The sequence below is a fragment of the Triturus cristatus genome, chromosome 4_2 (assembly GCF_964204655.1).
Source record: "Triturus cristatus chromosome 4_2, aTriCri1.1, whole genome shotgun sequence".
NCBI classification, from domain to species: domain Eukaryota; kingdom Metazoa; phylum Chordata; class Amphibia; order Caudata; family Salamandridae; genus Triturus; species Triturus cristatus.
Genome location: NC_140586.1, coordinates 756,192,875 through 756,208,072, shown reverse-complemented (window position 1 = coordinate 756,208,072; position 15,198 = coordinate 756,192,875).

Genomic DNA, 15,198 nt, shown 5'->3' with positions numbered 1-15,198 from the left:
TCTGGAAACCCAGCGATAATCTCACGAAATGTGGCGTTAGCTTGTTGATAGGGCAACACAAACTTAGCCATGATATCCACCTTTCATAGGATATCATGGCTAAGTCAGTCCTGAAGCAGGAGTAAGAAAAGTAGCGATAACAGGGGTTATTGCTACTTTTCTTGCCGCTATGCTTCATAGCGTGGGGCTTAATGATAGGAGAAATGTCGCTTAGCGACATGTCTCCTGTCATGTCAGGTCAGGAATGCCCACTTTGCATCTCATTAGAGATGCAAAGCTGGGTGTTAGGAATTCGTGCGCTAATGCAAGGTTTCACGCGTTAGCATAACCTTGCTAATTAGGCGATACAATTATCGCCGCTTTTCGGCCACAAAAGCGGCGATAATTTTCTATCGCCACGTTGTAGATATGCCCCATAGACACATGCGTTATGAGCGCTTATTTAACGCTGTGTATTGCTTGGTGGCCTTGACGTCATCATGGCATGTCATGTCCATGAATTTAGCTGATACCAGTGCTCTATATTTCCAGTATTCAAACTGCTTGCAGGAATATTAAGTGTCCAGGCTGCATGTATGCATGGATGCAGCATCCCTACTGTCTGTCCCTGTAATCGACTGAACTCCAAGGGATTCATGAAAATTGAAAAAACCTGTATGAATAGACATGTAGCCGAACGGATTACTTTTGGTGCCGGAGCCACAGAGGTGATGCAGCACAGTTATTGCTTTTCGATGCAGTTTCCCTCTGGAGGACGCCTCAGCTCAGATGAGATAAAAAATGATGAACGATGAATGCTGTAGTAGACAATGTGATTGTGGACAGATGTGTGTTTTGTGTGTGTGCCCTGTTACTAAGAAGATAACTCAAACATGTCAAGACAATCTAATGTCTTTCTTTTTAAAATGTGAATCCCCGCGGCATGGCCACTGTTAAGGCACAAGTGCGGTCATGCAAGCACAGCATAAGCACTGCTGAATGGAGGTTGGCACACATGCAACATGGCTCTTCAGCAATATAGGATAACACTTAAACTGAAGATGACTGTTTAGATGTTGCGCAATACAATAGGAAAGTTACTCACACAATAATATGGTTCTAGGTATTAAAAAATGAAAATCAAAAAGTGCTTTATGGAGGAAACAAAACTTCACCAGATCCAATGCAGAGGAACGCTGAGCCCCAAAGAGATGCGCAGCTCCTACCCAAAGGCCTCATCGGATCTGATGCCCAGTGATTCGCATCTATAAGCTTCATCAGATCCGACGCCGAGCAACGCAGAGCCTTGCACAGCAATGCGAACAGACCTCACATCAAGGCTCCAAGGTGCAGCTCCTAGTGGGCTGAACGTGATCATGTACCCAGCTCACGCTCCATCATGGTCAGCCTGAATTTGTGACTTTGTCCCGGTCCAGAGGGATCAGATAGCTGCAGGTGGAGCTTCACGCCTCACGCACAATTATTACCTTACCCTTTAAAAACTCATAACTCCGGTTCTACTGATCATATTTTCTTTTTAGCTTTCATTATTTCTATTAAAATATTCTCTAGTTTTCCAAATTGGTGTGGAATTTTTCTTGTGTCGAGATTTTACTCTATTACTGTTTAACTACTGCATAAATACTATACAAATTGCCCCTAAGTGATTGCTTTGTGCCAAACTACCAGAGGGTTAAGCACAGGTTTATTTAGTGACTTTTGTGACAATGAGTGTAAATATTATTTGAGTGGGTCTCTCATCCCTCACAATTACTAACCCAATTTCTTTAAAAAAATACTTCTAAATACATACTGTTTTTATTTGAAAGAGTATCGTCTATTTGGTGGAGGCAGGCAGTACTTGTTCATCTACCAGGGCAGGTTTTTGTGGCTTGTGGGTTGGAGTCTTCGAGCTTGGCATCTTTTGGTTGAGTAGATACTCTTAGCTCAGCTGCTCATGGTGGGCGATCCCACTGTTAGTGAGCGGGCTTGTGCAGTACCAACGGGAGCTGCTTGCACGATACAAGTGAGTGAGCTCACTAATGCAGTCTTCTGCCAAGACTCAGCTGTTCATGGCAGAGCAGTGTTATACCAGGACTAAGGAAGACAGTGTCTAGTTGCTTTGCACCAGCCTGCTGATTATCAAACCTTGCAGTGCTGGGGCCCATTCTTAGTGGATTAATGCATTTGTTGCTGAGATCCTCGTATAACCTGCAGTTTAACTAAAGTACTCAGTGAGTTATGCACTTACTACAAATATCTGCATACATTCTGCAAGGCATAATTTAAATCTTTGTATGTTATGCCTCCTATGTCTACAGAATGCTAATATGATTGACATGCACATGATTCTCAAAAGTCTGCATTTGTTATAAAGTGTTAATGAAGAAAGTCATTATTGATATACAATTTCGTATTTTAGTTTTTAACAGTAGACATGTACCAGGCCTAATTTTATTCTCTACTCTCAAAAACAGTGAGTAAAACCCTAACTCACAATCTTATCTACAGAACAGACCAAGAGATTAGATTTCTTTACAGTGGTAAAGATTTGTTGCAATGAGGATGTAGTCTTTTTTTTGTTTGCCTGGTGTAAGATTGTATGTGTGTAAGAATGTATGTGGCCACTTTGCTTGCCCCTTCACCTGCCAATTGTTAATTTATAGCCACCTCTTAGAATCCAGGCCTGTCTTTGGTCTCACAGGATGATTATATTTAGGTAAATATAGATTGCAGATGTTCAAGCAGGAGAGAGATGACCAAGGTCACTGGAGCTACTCATATCAAAGCATGGCGAACCACCAACAATCTACCCAGTCTGAAGGTCTGTCTTTGCTCTCACACCATGATAAGATAGCGTGCCCCCTGAATATCGCGTGCCCCCTGAATGTCGTAACCACAGTCTCAATGGGAAAGGATATTGAGGACAGAATATCAAAAATAAAATATCAACAGATTAGTATGTCTACATTTTCTACACCTAATTCCACATATCTGTAACTACACGGTACATATATCTCCAACATAAATAGATGTGGAGTTAGGAATAGTAAATCTATACTTCCGTTTATGCACTGACCCGTCCTTATTTTGTCCCATGATATTCTTGTACCATGATATTGTTGGTGTCTTACAATGCACACGTAAAATGAGGAGATACCGATAAATATGACTTGAAGACGAATAAGGACTAAAGGTCCACCTTAGTTTGCCCATTACCCTCCCATTTGCAATTGCATACATTATATTTAGCCTACAGGTCGGTTCTTGCTCCTAAACTATAATAGCACTTCAGCTTTAAAGGGTCACTGAAAAAAACTCTGTTACAGGTAAGTTATGGTTACCTTTAATGAGAGGAAATGAATGTCTGTTCACAGAACCTAGAAATTCCCTTAAAACACGGTTAAAATGATCTACTTATATAATCTAAAAACCATTGAATTTGCTCATTTATGCAAAGCTGCGCAAACAATAAATCATACCTCACACATGACATAATTGAGAGCATCTCAAATGCCATCATTAATGTCATTACTTATGGTATAATGGTCATTTTGGATTTTCAAAGTTATTTCTGGGATTGATCCTGGAAACCCATGCAAAATTACATGACTGTACATTCAAATTTATGAATGTCCTTGAGAAACAGGTACTTGGATTTTTTCGAGTTTGAAAACAAAATAACATACATATGTGTCAGTACATTATTTTCCTCTTTGCCATTGCTTATAAAAAAACAAAAGGTAATGATTCATAACCTATAATTAATTTAGAAAACACCCACAAGAGATAAACTGTGTTGAGGCCCTTAAAGACTTAGGAACAGATTTTCTATGATTTTGCATCAAGGGTGCATCACTTTTGTTGTGCAGCATCTACGCAAAAATCCTATTGGCTTTTACTAATTCATGCAAGCTACTTTGCATGGTGTTGCATGGTTTAGTAAGCACTAAGGACCTTATTACGAGTTTGGTGGTTGTCTTGTTGGCCCGCCACCTCCACACCGGCAGAAGGACCACCAAGTCTGTAGTGTGTCTGCCCGCCGGATTACAAGTGCAATCTATGGTGGATAGGCAGTGTTGCGGCGGTCTCACGTCGGTGGGCTGTTAGGCTCATAGGAGAGCCTAATATGCAGCCTGCCACAGTGACAGCACCTGCAGCACGTTCCTGCATGGTATGGCATGCATGCCACATCGTGCATGAACGGGGTGCAATTACACCCCAGGCCCAGATCCGTTTAGAGACCCCTTAGTTGCCTCTCTGCCACCCTTTTCATGGCAGACTCACCGCCCTGAAAAGGGCGGTGAAAAGGCAACTTGTAATGTGCTCGGAGGAGCCTTCAGCGTCACCTCCAACATATTTAGGCCAGTTGCAGATTGCCAGCTTAGCGCTTTCCTTGATCCCAGCGGAGCCGGCAGTCCAACCTCCACACTCAGAGCACTGCGGGCGGACCCGCACTGTGGCGGTGGTCGGACTGCCACCAAGAGTACGGCTGTCCTGAGGATTGCCAAGTTCGTAATAAGGCCCTAAGTAACACAATGCAGCTCATAGCACTTTGCATCGGGTAGCTGCTACATGGGTGGAGCTTGGGTGTTCCCATGCATCCACACATGTATTTTGATGCAAACTCAGATTTACAATGTCTTGTAACCCTGGGTTTGTGCAAAAATGGTGCACCTACTTGACAGAGGTGTAAATGAAAAGAAATATCTCCTTGTTACTTCCTATTTCCATGTGTGCTGCATTCTGCAGAACACACCGAAAGAGGAATATGTCTCTAAGTATTGTTTTTGTGCAGGAAGGTGCACCCTCCTGCACAAACAACAATATTGCCTGTAACTAGGCCTGGGCGGTAAATTCCGTTCCGCTCGCGGAATTTGCGGAATTTGGGTAATTTCACGTTCCACGGAGAATGCGAAATTGCCAAAAATTCCGCGACCCGCAGCTTCGCAGAATCTTTTGCTTGTTCGCGCTTTCAAAATGCGTGTTTGTGAGATATTTCCCCCCGAGCATGCAAACAGCATTCGCGAACAGGAAAAAAGCATCGCGAACGGGCGACACAAGCAATTCCGCGTGTTCGTGGAATTTCTGCATGCTCTCTGAAATTTTTTACTATTTTGCGGAGCTTTGCGTAGGGCAACTACAATTAAGATAAAAAACAAGCAAGAAAACACATTTCATCTTAAATACCATAGGAGGAAGTTAAAACGTGTTAAAAAGATTCATTGTTGCCTAATATATATATATTTTTCTTTTTTTTAAAGTGAGCAAGAACCAGATAAAATATGTTTAAAAACATAATGACCTTGTTGATGGGTGTGAGACTCACCCCTAACTTTCAGTAAAACAAGAAAAGGCACCACCGATAAGAGTCTTGAGGTTTGATAGAGAACACAGGGGTCCCGGTTTGGTCATAAATATACAGATTATGACAATGGTTCCTGTAAACCTGCAGAACTACGTTTTTTTGCAATTTTGAAGACAGATTTCGTAAACCTAACATTGAGCATAGTGTTGTTGGGATTCATTGCTAATATGATGGCTTGCCGGTATGATCGAACGCTGTGTTTGATCCATTCGCCCCGCAGCAACCGCCTTCTGTCGTTGAGAAATGCGGGGCAAACACACACCACGTGCTCGATTGTTTCTGAGTGATGACCACAGCCCCTACATTTAATATCCTCTTTTGAGCGACGCCATACAGGCAGATGTTTTAAAAATGGCCATTCGCCCATCCTCAGTCCCATAAATCTTTTCTTCCAGACGGCTGCTCGAAAGATATGGGGCCTCTGATCTGGGTTTGAGCTCCGCAATTATAGACCAGGCGTGTTTTCTTTTAGACAATTGTGCCCTGTCCCAGTGGAAAGACCAGAGTCGATCACTTCTTTTACTAGACAGGTTTAGTGCCAGCTGGGGTGGATTAGTACCCCAGTAATCCACAACATCAAGCAGTTTCAATGAGTGTTCAAAGTAACGTCGGGGTTTTTGACTGGATAGCCCTGCTGATATTTCTTGCCACACTTGGCCTCCAGGCTTCCTTCCCTTGAGTTACGCAGTCTGTGACACAACTTGATGAATGCGCCTGCTCCGACACCCTCATGGTTCAAGAGGCCAAACTCAAGCCTGATGTGGGCTGGTGATGCTGATTTTGGGAGGTGCCAGGCTCGTTTAAAAATTCTAGTTGTTGTTTTATTCAGCATTAGCGAATTGCTCCCCAGCATAATGTCTTGACTGTAGGTTAGACAGTTTGTAATCTTTGCCTGCATGACTGTCAGGAGGGGGGATAAGCTATGGCTAAGTGACTGTGTTGAAAGTTTCATTGATGCTGCTTCGAGAGACAATGATTTTGCTTTGACCGCTTCTTTCTGTTTTACAGAAGAGCCCTTGGAATGCATGTAAGTGCCCAAATATTTGAACGATGTCACAGTTTTAATTTTTTCACCATCAAAGAACCACCCACAAGTTTTCTGCTTCAGATTCCCAAAGGTTTGGGGAGTGGGGTTAAGAACTTCAGTTTGATCAGACCAGGTATTTGATGCAAGTTGTAGGTCGTTTGTAGATGTAGTTTTTTTATACAGAGTTGATTGTTGGGCCGAAGACTGGCTGGTAATGGTACTAGTTGTGCCAGTCGAGCCCAGTGATAAGCTAGAGGTGTTTTTTTTAAGGAAGGGTTTATTGTGTTTCGACTTTCAGTTGCTTGTCTGTTGCGATTTTTCCGAAGTCTTTTTTTTTCTCGCTTGCTCATCTTGTGGGTCTGTACCACATTGACTACTTTGCCGGAGGTCTTGCCGGAACACTCGGGAGCCCAACCACATTTCTAAACAAGCCTGTAACTGTTTCTTGGCACTTGGTGAGCCCACTGAGCTACCTTACAACAAATACTGTCAGTCTTCTTCAGGGTTATTCAGTCTTGTAAGACTACATGGCTTCATACTCCCTAGTGCCCAACATAAGAGACCAAAAATTCACCAGACTTTAACCTGAGAATCAACCTCATCAGCACTGAAGGAGTCAATGGGACACTCTAAAATCTGAATGTCAAGTAGCATACAGAGAATAATGACAGCGACAAAACTAAAAGGGAGTTCAGACATGCAACAAATCACACTTGACTATTAAAGGCTGATTGTGCAGCCAGTACATCAGTTATTACCATGTTAAAAGTGACCCACCGGCGGCGCATGGGGCTGGTAAATAAGCTCCATTGTGTCCTTTAAAAACAGGATCAAAACCAGTCCATATGGGATTGTATTTATCGTGTATATTTGTTGCTGTGTCTGCCAAATATAAGTAACACGAGATACAACGTTGACATAAGAAAACACATTGGCAAGCTAAAGAAGTGCATCTCATGTAGTGTCAACACCCTTGTATTTTTTTTTTTATATTACAGTTTCCAGTATAATCTTTTAGTTAAGGAACAGCACATAACTCATTAAAGGCTAATCTTCCACAAAGTTGGTGGAGTAAATATAAACATTTCTGGACATGGTGAGAAGGCAACTTGAAAAACTGTGGGTACAGGAGTCCTTGTTCAGTGGTCTGCAGTAATTCACAATTCTCTCTCAGTGTTGGCATGCTTTTCATTTCTTTTAAAAGTAGTTTGGATGCAAGGGCTTCTTTTGGAGATTCAATCAAAATATGAAAGACGTTCTGAACCAGTTAGAAACAGCAAATATCTGGTGGAAGACCAGAATTAGGACAGATGCTTTATGGATGAAATTTATTTGATGTTTTCACTCAGTACATATACCATCACCTACAACCTTCTACTCAATGAGGAGCACAGAAAAAGAAAAGCAAGGATAGTTAAACAATTTAAATGTTAAAGTTTCTCTCCCTTCCTATCTCTTCGTCTTGTGGTCTTAGTAATGATAATACAGGGCATGTCAGTTTTCAGATCTCCTGATTATTGCAGGAAACAAGGTTCTTCAATGTAGGTGGGAGCAGAACGTCCCCGTTCCCTAGCGTGGCAAGATTTGACACACTTCTTCTGGGATATTGCCATGCTGCCCAGAGATACAGAGGGCAACAGAGCTCTCGAAACCCATGGGTGAGGATCTGAATGAAGGAGTTCCAGTCAATTTTATATGATTTTAGTTTCTTCTCTGTTGCCAAAGCTATCCTCTCCATGGCTAGTGTGCCCCATAGACGTGTCACCCAGGAGGAGAAAGTAGGCATTGTGTTTTAACCCAGAGTTTAAGAAGACATCGTATCTCTGCAACTATAGCCATGTACATTGCATGTCCCTCAGTGATCTTGGTTCTCTTTGTGAGGTACAGTGGCATCCTAGCAGGACAACACTGTGATTCTTAGGGATCTGGGTCTCAAACACTCTGTTTAATTCATCAATAATCTCATTCCATTATCTCCCCAGCTTGAGGCAGTGGCAAAGTAAATTCAAATGGGGGCCCACGCCTCCTCACATGTTGCTTGCTAATGTGTTCCATTTTGCTACCTTCTCAGAGGTTCTATACCACTAGGTTAGTAATTTTTTTTTTCTTTTATGATGTTGAACATCTATTGAAAAAGTGCAGATCCTTAAGGCAGATACCTTAAAAGAAAGATTTGAACCATAGCATCAGGGAGTGGGGAAGAGAAGGCTGGGGGGATGAGAGCGGAAATGGGTTGAGGGTTAAGGCTGTTGAAATGGGAGAGATAAGCAGGTAGAGAGAGTACAGCAAAGACAGGCCTACTCTCTGAATTTAAAAACATGGGGGTAGGGAGAGATCTTTTGCACCCATGACTCTGGGCACCATGACACAAGGGATGCAAGCATTGCTAACCATAGAATCTTCAAAACTCAAGATTTGTCTGTTCTCTAACACCTTAACATCTAAGTGGAGATTTGGTAAGCCTACACACTGAAAGCCTTTAGTTGACTTAATTGAAGGTTAAGCACTGTATACATTTATGTAACATTTATCTCTGGGATGAGAAAGTATGGGACCATGTGTTTCTATACAAAATTGAATAGTTGATATTCATGTATGGAGATGGCTGGAATTTGAATAAAATCAATTATCTTCTGGATATTTCTGGGAGACTATTATGAAGATCTTTCTGATGTTCTTAAAATACTGGGACTACTACTGTGGAAATTTAGCTTGCAAACTGAACATTATCTGCGCCATCTTGCCTCTCCTCAGCGCCACGCACAGCGAATGCACGGCCGCCATTTTAGGCACCCCACTCTCTCCCCACTCATTGTCAATCGCCAGCGCGGTCCCCTTGGCGCTGCGAGCATCCCCCGCGCGCTGGCCACCCCCGCTCTCTCATACAGGCCATAAACCCTCTCTTTCTGCGCGACCCTGCTACGGAACCACTTCCGACCGACAACCCATACATGGTCATGCCTCTCCTTTGATAACCCCCTTCCTCTGCGCCCCATTGTCTGAACTGGTCCCGGGCCATCACCTAGCCCTGCGGATGCAGTTTATTGCCCCTACTGTAAGGGAAACACCCCACATCAAAGAGATTACAGTAGATCAAAGCCCCTACTCCCTGAGACCCGACCGGTCACACACCCCCCCAGGAATTGGCGGAATACCCTGCTGCGCAATAGCCATCTCCTGCTGTGGGCGGGGTGGGAACTTCTACTGTATCTATGTGTGGGATCGGATCTGAACCGGGGCCTCAGGGGATATTCCCCCGTGCATCAAGGGAATCTCAAGAATGTACTATGTGTAATAAAGCAATAAACCAGTGTATAAGAGACCAGGTCTCAGAGATGCAGTTAGAGCACCTCGTGACGATACCTTGCTGTCTGATCTGATGTGTTCTGCTCCGACGGAATAAAACTTTGTTTCCTGCCTTCCAGTCTCCGGCGCCTGCCTCTTTTATTGGTAAATTAAAGAGTGGTATGAGAGGCGATTACCGCCGGGCAAATACTTGAAAGGTTATCGACTGAAACTGCCGCTACCATTTAACAATTGGCGTCCCAAACGTGGGGCCCATCAGCGACACGTGGATCCAGTGGGAGAGGTCCCGACGACAGAGTGAACGACTGTAACGATCGGGAGAGCTCCTGCCCAATAGACCCTCGTCTGGCAGCCGATCATCCGAACTTCACTGGTTCCGAGCAGACCACTCTCGAGTGATCTACGGTCCTGACTGGGAACCATCAGGAGTGCCGCGGCAAATACGGAGAGTAGAGGACGATCGGGCGCTGGAGGCGGAAGACGAGAAACTGTCCACGCGGTCCGGGTAAGGTCGTGATACACGACAAATTGAGAAATAATTGATTGATTGTTTGATGCTTTGGAAATACTAGTATTGCTCATTGATTGTTCTTTTTGAGATATTCGCTGTCTACAAACGGGGAGGAGTAGAAATACTCTCTCTCTCTCCCTTTGCAGATAGTGAAGGGTAGGTAACGCAGACTTTTGTCCCCGTTGAAACCCGTCGTGCCTATCTTTATCTCCCCATTGATTGATTGTCCGAACATTGATTGTTTTGAAGAATAGTGCTTTTTGAGATATTCTCTGTTTGCAAATAACGTAGAATAGGAATATTCTGTCTAGTCTTTGCAAATAGTGAAGGGTAGGTAACGCAGACTTTTGTCCCCGTTGAAACCCGTCGTGTCTATCTTTATCTCCCCATTGATTGATTGTCCGAACACTAGTTGTTCGATATTGGTTCTTTGGAGGTATTCTCTGCTTACAAATAACGAAGAATAGAGATATTCTGTCTAGTCTTTGCAAGCAGTGAAAAGATAGGTAGTGCTGACTTTTGTCCCCGTTGAAACCCGTCATGCCTATCTTCTCCCCACTGATTGGTAGTTGGTTCTGCCCGGACCGCTTATTAGAGGTGAACCACCCGGCTCCACTGGAAGGCACCCCTAATAAGGACATGTTCACTAAATATGGACTAGTCGCCGTAGCCTATAGCAAGCTGTGGCATAAATATACCAAGAAGGACCCCGAAAGTCAGTGGCCACTGATGGGATCCTTCGACGACCATAAGATAGAAGCGCTAGAAATAGCTCTGCGTAGCAATAAGACGACGCCTACTATGCTTGACAGTATCGGCATGTGGCGCAAAGAAGCAACGCAACGGAAAAAGAGGGAAGAAGTAAAAGCAGAAAAGGAATTACGAAAGGCAGCTCACCTTGCCGCTAGAAAGTTAGAAGAAAACATAAAGGAGAGAAGGGAAACTAAACTAAGACAGGAGCCCGAAACCTCAGGCCAGTACGCTGTTAGGACCCCTTCTTTGCTCTACCCTGAGTTGTCCTCCAAGCAGCGAACGAATGATGAATTACTGTTAGGTCCCCCGATCATTTACATGCCCCCTCCATATGCACCCTCCCAGTCAGTAGTGCAACACCTACAACCCCCGAACACGAGCGAAAGCAGTACAGGGGCCTCGGTCCTCACGGCCTCCGCGCCGGCCGAGCCTCCTGTGCTGAACACAACGTCGGCTATAACGTTAGACGACCCAGAGATGAGAAAGAAAGAGTCCACCAGAATGAATCGGCTAGCGAAGGATGAACGAACAGGAATCGACAAGATAATAAAGGCACTGGTAGGATCCTTTTTGACCTTACAAAAACTAAAGTAACGCTAGGAGTTAGCCCTTCGTGGGACATATGAAACCAAGGGAAGGAGTCAAGCTCACGGTCAAGACGACCACGAGGTGGCCCGACTCCATTACTCTCGCTACCTAAACATGTCTGCCCTACTGCCCACCCCGCCCAATAAGCATGACAAAATCCCGCACAAACGGAAGCCTGCTGACACCCACCATCGACGTCACCAAACTAGGGCTAGATCGCGCACAATTGGGCTATGTTATTTTTCCGATTGCACAGTAACCTCCTTGTGCTCGTCATCAGATTGCAAATATGTACAAACACTCCAACGAAGTAGTATAGTTATAACATTTTAATAACTTATAGGATATAACAAACACACCAACAGGGTAAACAGGTTAAAACACGTTTTAAAACAACTATTTACATGACAGTCTGCTGCAACCTCCATCCCAAAGCCTTAACGTCCACGTGACACCGTCCTCGCCTCTCCTTCCTCGAAATTGCAACATTGGCCTGTTTTGGGCGGTTCTTTTAGCCGGCTTTGGGCTATAAAAGCCATGCAAAAATCCATTGACCTCAGTGGCGGACGACTGTGCGAATAGGCCGGAGGCTATACGAAGCGCCGAAGTTCTGGCAACCCCAAGGCGGAGCCCGCCACGCTGTGCGGGCCTTTCCGCTTTCTCTTCTTCTTTCTTTAATGAGGGCTGATGCCCTGGCGGGGGGAGGCGACGCAGACGGGCCTCCCCCACCTCCCCAGGTGGAGGCTCGCCAGGCACCCCAACCATCTTTTTCATCGGCCTGCTGAATTTCACCCTGGCACGCTGTGCGGACCTTCCCATTCTCCTCTTCTTTTAAGGGCTGACGCCCTGGCGGAGGGAGGCGACGCGGACGGACCTCCGCCGCCTCCCCAGGTGGAGGCTCGCCAGCAGACGAGGGCACCCCAACCGCATCTTTCACACGTCAGCCAGCTGAGTTGCGCCCTGCCACTTCATTCGCCGTTCGGCTGAGCCGGCGCCCCTGCACGCGGCCGCCAGGCGACCACCCAAGCACCGGGTTCACCAGGACTGCCGCTAGCACCCGACGTGAGGAGTGGGCCCCCGCAGCAAGGTAATCGGGGACCCACCCCGGTGGTGATACCATCCAAACTGCTGTCGTCACTGCTACTGGAATCACCCCGGTGGCAGTACCATCCGAACTGCCGCTGTTACTGCTGCTGGCTCCTCTCCGGTGACTGTACCGAAGAGCTGCTGCTACTGCTGCCCTTGAACTCCGGCGGTCGACTCCTCCGGATCCAGGCCTAAAGCCCACCGTGAGACAATTCTGGACTCGAAAGCTTGTCTGCTTGGGCATGGGCCCCACCCTTGACAAGATGCTCCCCTCAGCCTTGCAGAATCGGCTGGAGTCATTTGACACTCGACTCCCGCGGACTTCCGGTAAGGACAAATCGCCGCCATTGCTCTTTGCCCCGGACGGCAGCCACCTTGCCCCCGCTTGGTGCAGTGAGAAAGACTGGTTCGAAGCGTCGGCGGAAGAACCCGCCTCCTGCCCCGCCCCAAGAACGAACCATGGCATTTCTACGGGGTCGCAGTGACGCCATGCTGACGCAAAATTGACGCTAACGAAAGTTCTCGAACTGCTGAAAGGGATTCTGGTCCAACAACTAATTCATGGAAAGACTTAGACTGTACTCTGGCCCGACCTCGCCCCAAGATGGCGCCGATGTAGGAGAGGCCTACACACCCTTGTGGCGTCCCAGTCACGTGACATTTGTGTTAAACAGATATATATATATATATATGCAATGCTTCCACACATGATGGTCGGGGAGGGGCGGCAAGGGAACCGATTTTATGCCGTAGTAGTGTTGCTTATGACACTCGCCGCCTCCCCACCACGTGGCCGGCCTGAACGGTTGTAGGCCCGTATCTTGTATGCTGACATTGTTTTAAATAAAGGGTCTCTTGAAAGAATTACGGAATCAGTGCCATGACTAATCACATAGGTTGATAGAGATTTCTTCATTTGAATAAATGATTGTTACCCCCAAGCAATAGAAAACAGATAATGCAGTCCCCATTTGCCTGAATCTTTTTGATTGACGGAATTTGTACCCATCACACCTGTCTTTTCCAAGAGTTGTTAAACCATGGTCAACCATAGCTCAGGGTATATGCCGAACGCAAGGTACGGTATCTTGCACCCTAATACACGACCGATTGAGAAATGCATATAAGACAAGGGAACCCGAATTTAGGAAATGAAATAAATTAGAGCATCTTTGTCTCGGACAAAGAGAATAATAGGTCTGTGGTATCACCCATTCCTGCGACTAGCTTGGTACGTGGTAAGTAGAACTTTTTCGTGTCTGCGCGCGCTGGGGTACTTTGAATACTGCACATCCCCTCCCCTCTTTTTCCCCCTCTATAGGTCACAACGAAGTTCCGACTGAAGAGTGGAGTGGACATGGACCGCACCGAGTTCAATATCAGGGAAAAACATAGACAAACGTTGTGAGATAGTGCGTAAAGTTACAGACCACCATTAGGAACATGAAAAACTGTATGATATGATTGTGCGTGTGTACTACGATTATACGGCATGAATGTGTATGCATTTTATATTTGGGTCACTTGAAGGGAGCGTCACTGTATGATTGAAGCGCTCGTCCACCGATCAAAGGGAGGAGAATAAAGGGTCCGACACCCCCTAGGATGAACTACAAAATACTGAAAGTACGCAACATAGAAAAAGAGGACAGGAAAGGAGAGGTCCCCATACTCAACGTAGCCCTGAGTCTCCGTCTTGCATACATGTACCGTCACACCCTACCCGGCATTTGTGTTCACGTGATCACCGAATTTATGTCTTTTCCCCGCCTGTGTTTTCTTACATGGAACAAACCCATGCTCCTCCATGTTGTGTGTGCACCAAGTGGCCTATTATCTTACCCATGTCTCTCTCTCTCTCTCTCTCTCTCCCTCTCTCTCTCGTTTTGTGTCGTATGTATGCCAAATAGCCTACTTGATGCACACGTCTCTCTCTCTCTCTCTCTCTCCCTCTCTCTCTCCCTCTCTCTCTCTCTCTCTCTCTCCCCCTCCCTCACAAAAAGGCTCTTTCTTGCCCTCTTTCTTCTTGAATAAATTAACGACACATACCTTTTCGGTAAGTGTATAATTGGCCTGAACACGGTGGTGTTCGAACAAATTGACAGAAACAAAACAACCATACTTTACCACGTTACTACCTCTCCTTTTTGCAAATGTTGAGCCTAATCGGCTGAGAAAGAAAGGACAGGTAAGACGACTGATGTCCCCCAATCTGACCCTCAACACGGGGACTATATGTCAGTGGTTTTTGTTTTTAAGGGACACCATCTCCGCCCTCCCAAGATAACCCCAGCCCTATATTAGCCGCCTCACTAATAATACATCGCCTAAACTGTTAAAGGATTACCTATTGTCGCCAGCAAAAATAATGCTTAGCCTATGTTCCTCCCCGAAATGGATACTCATGAACCCGTGACAGTAGCACCTCGCACTTTCTTTTCATAAACTTAGCAGTCCTCGGAAGGAAATATATATTAACAAAACTTGTGTTGAGACGAACGAGCCTCTACCGGAGAAGCCGGTTCGAATTTTTAATAGACTAGAAGGTTGACAGATGTCAGGCTTCCTGCAACCAGTATC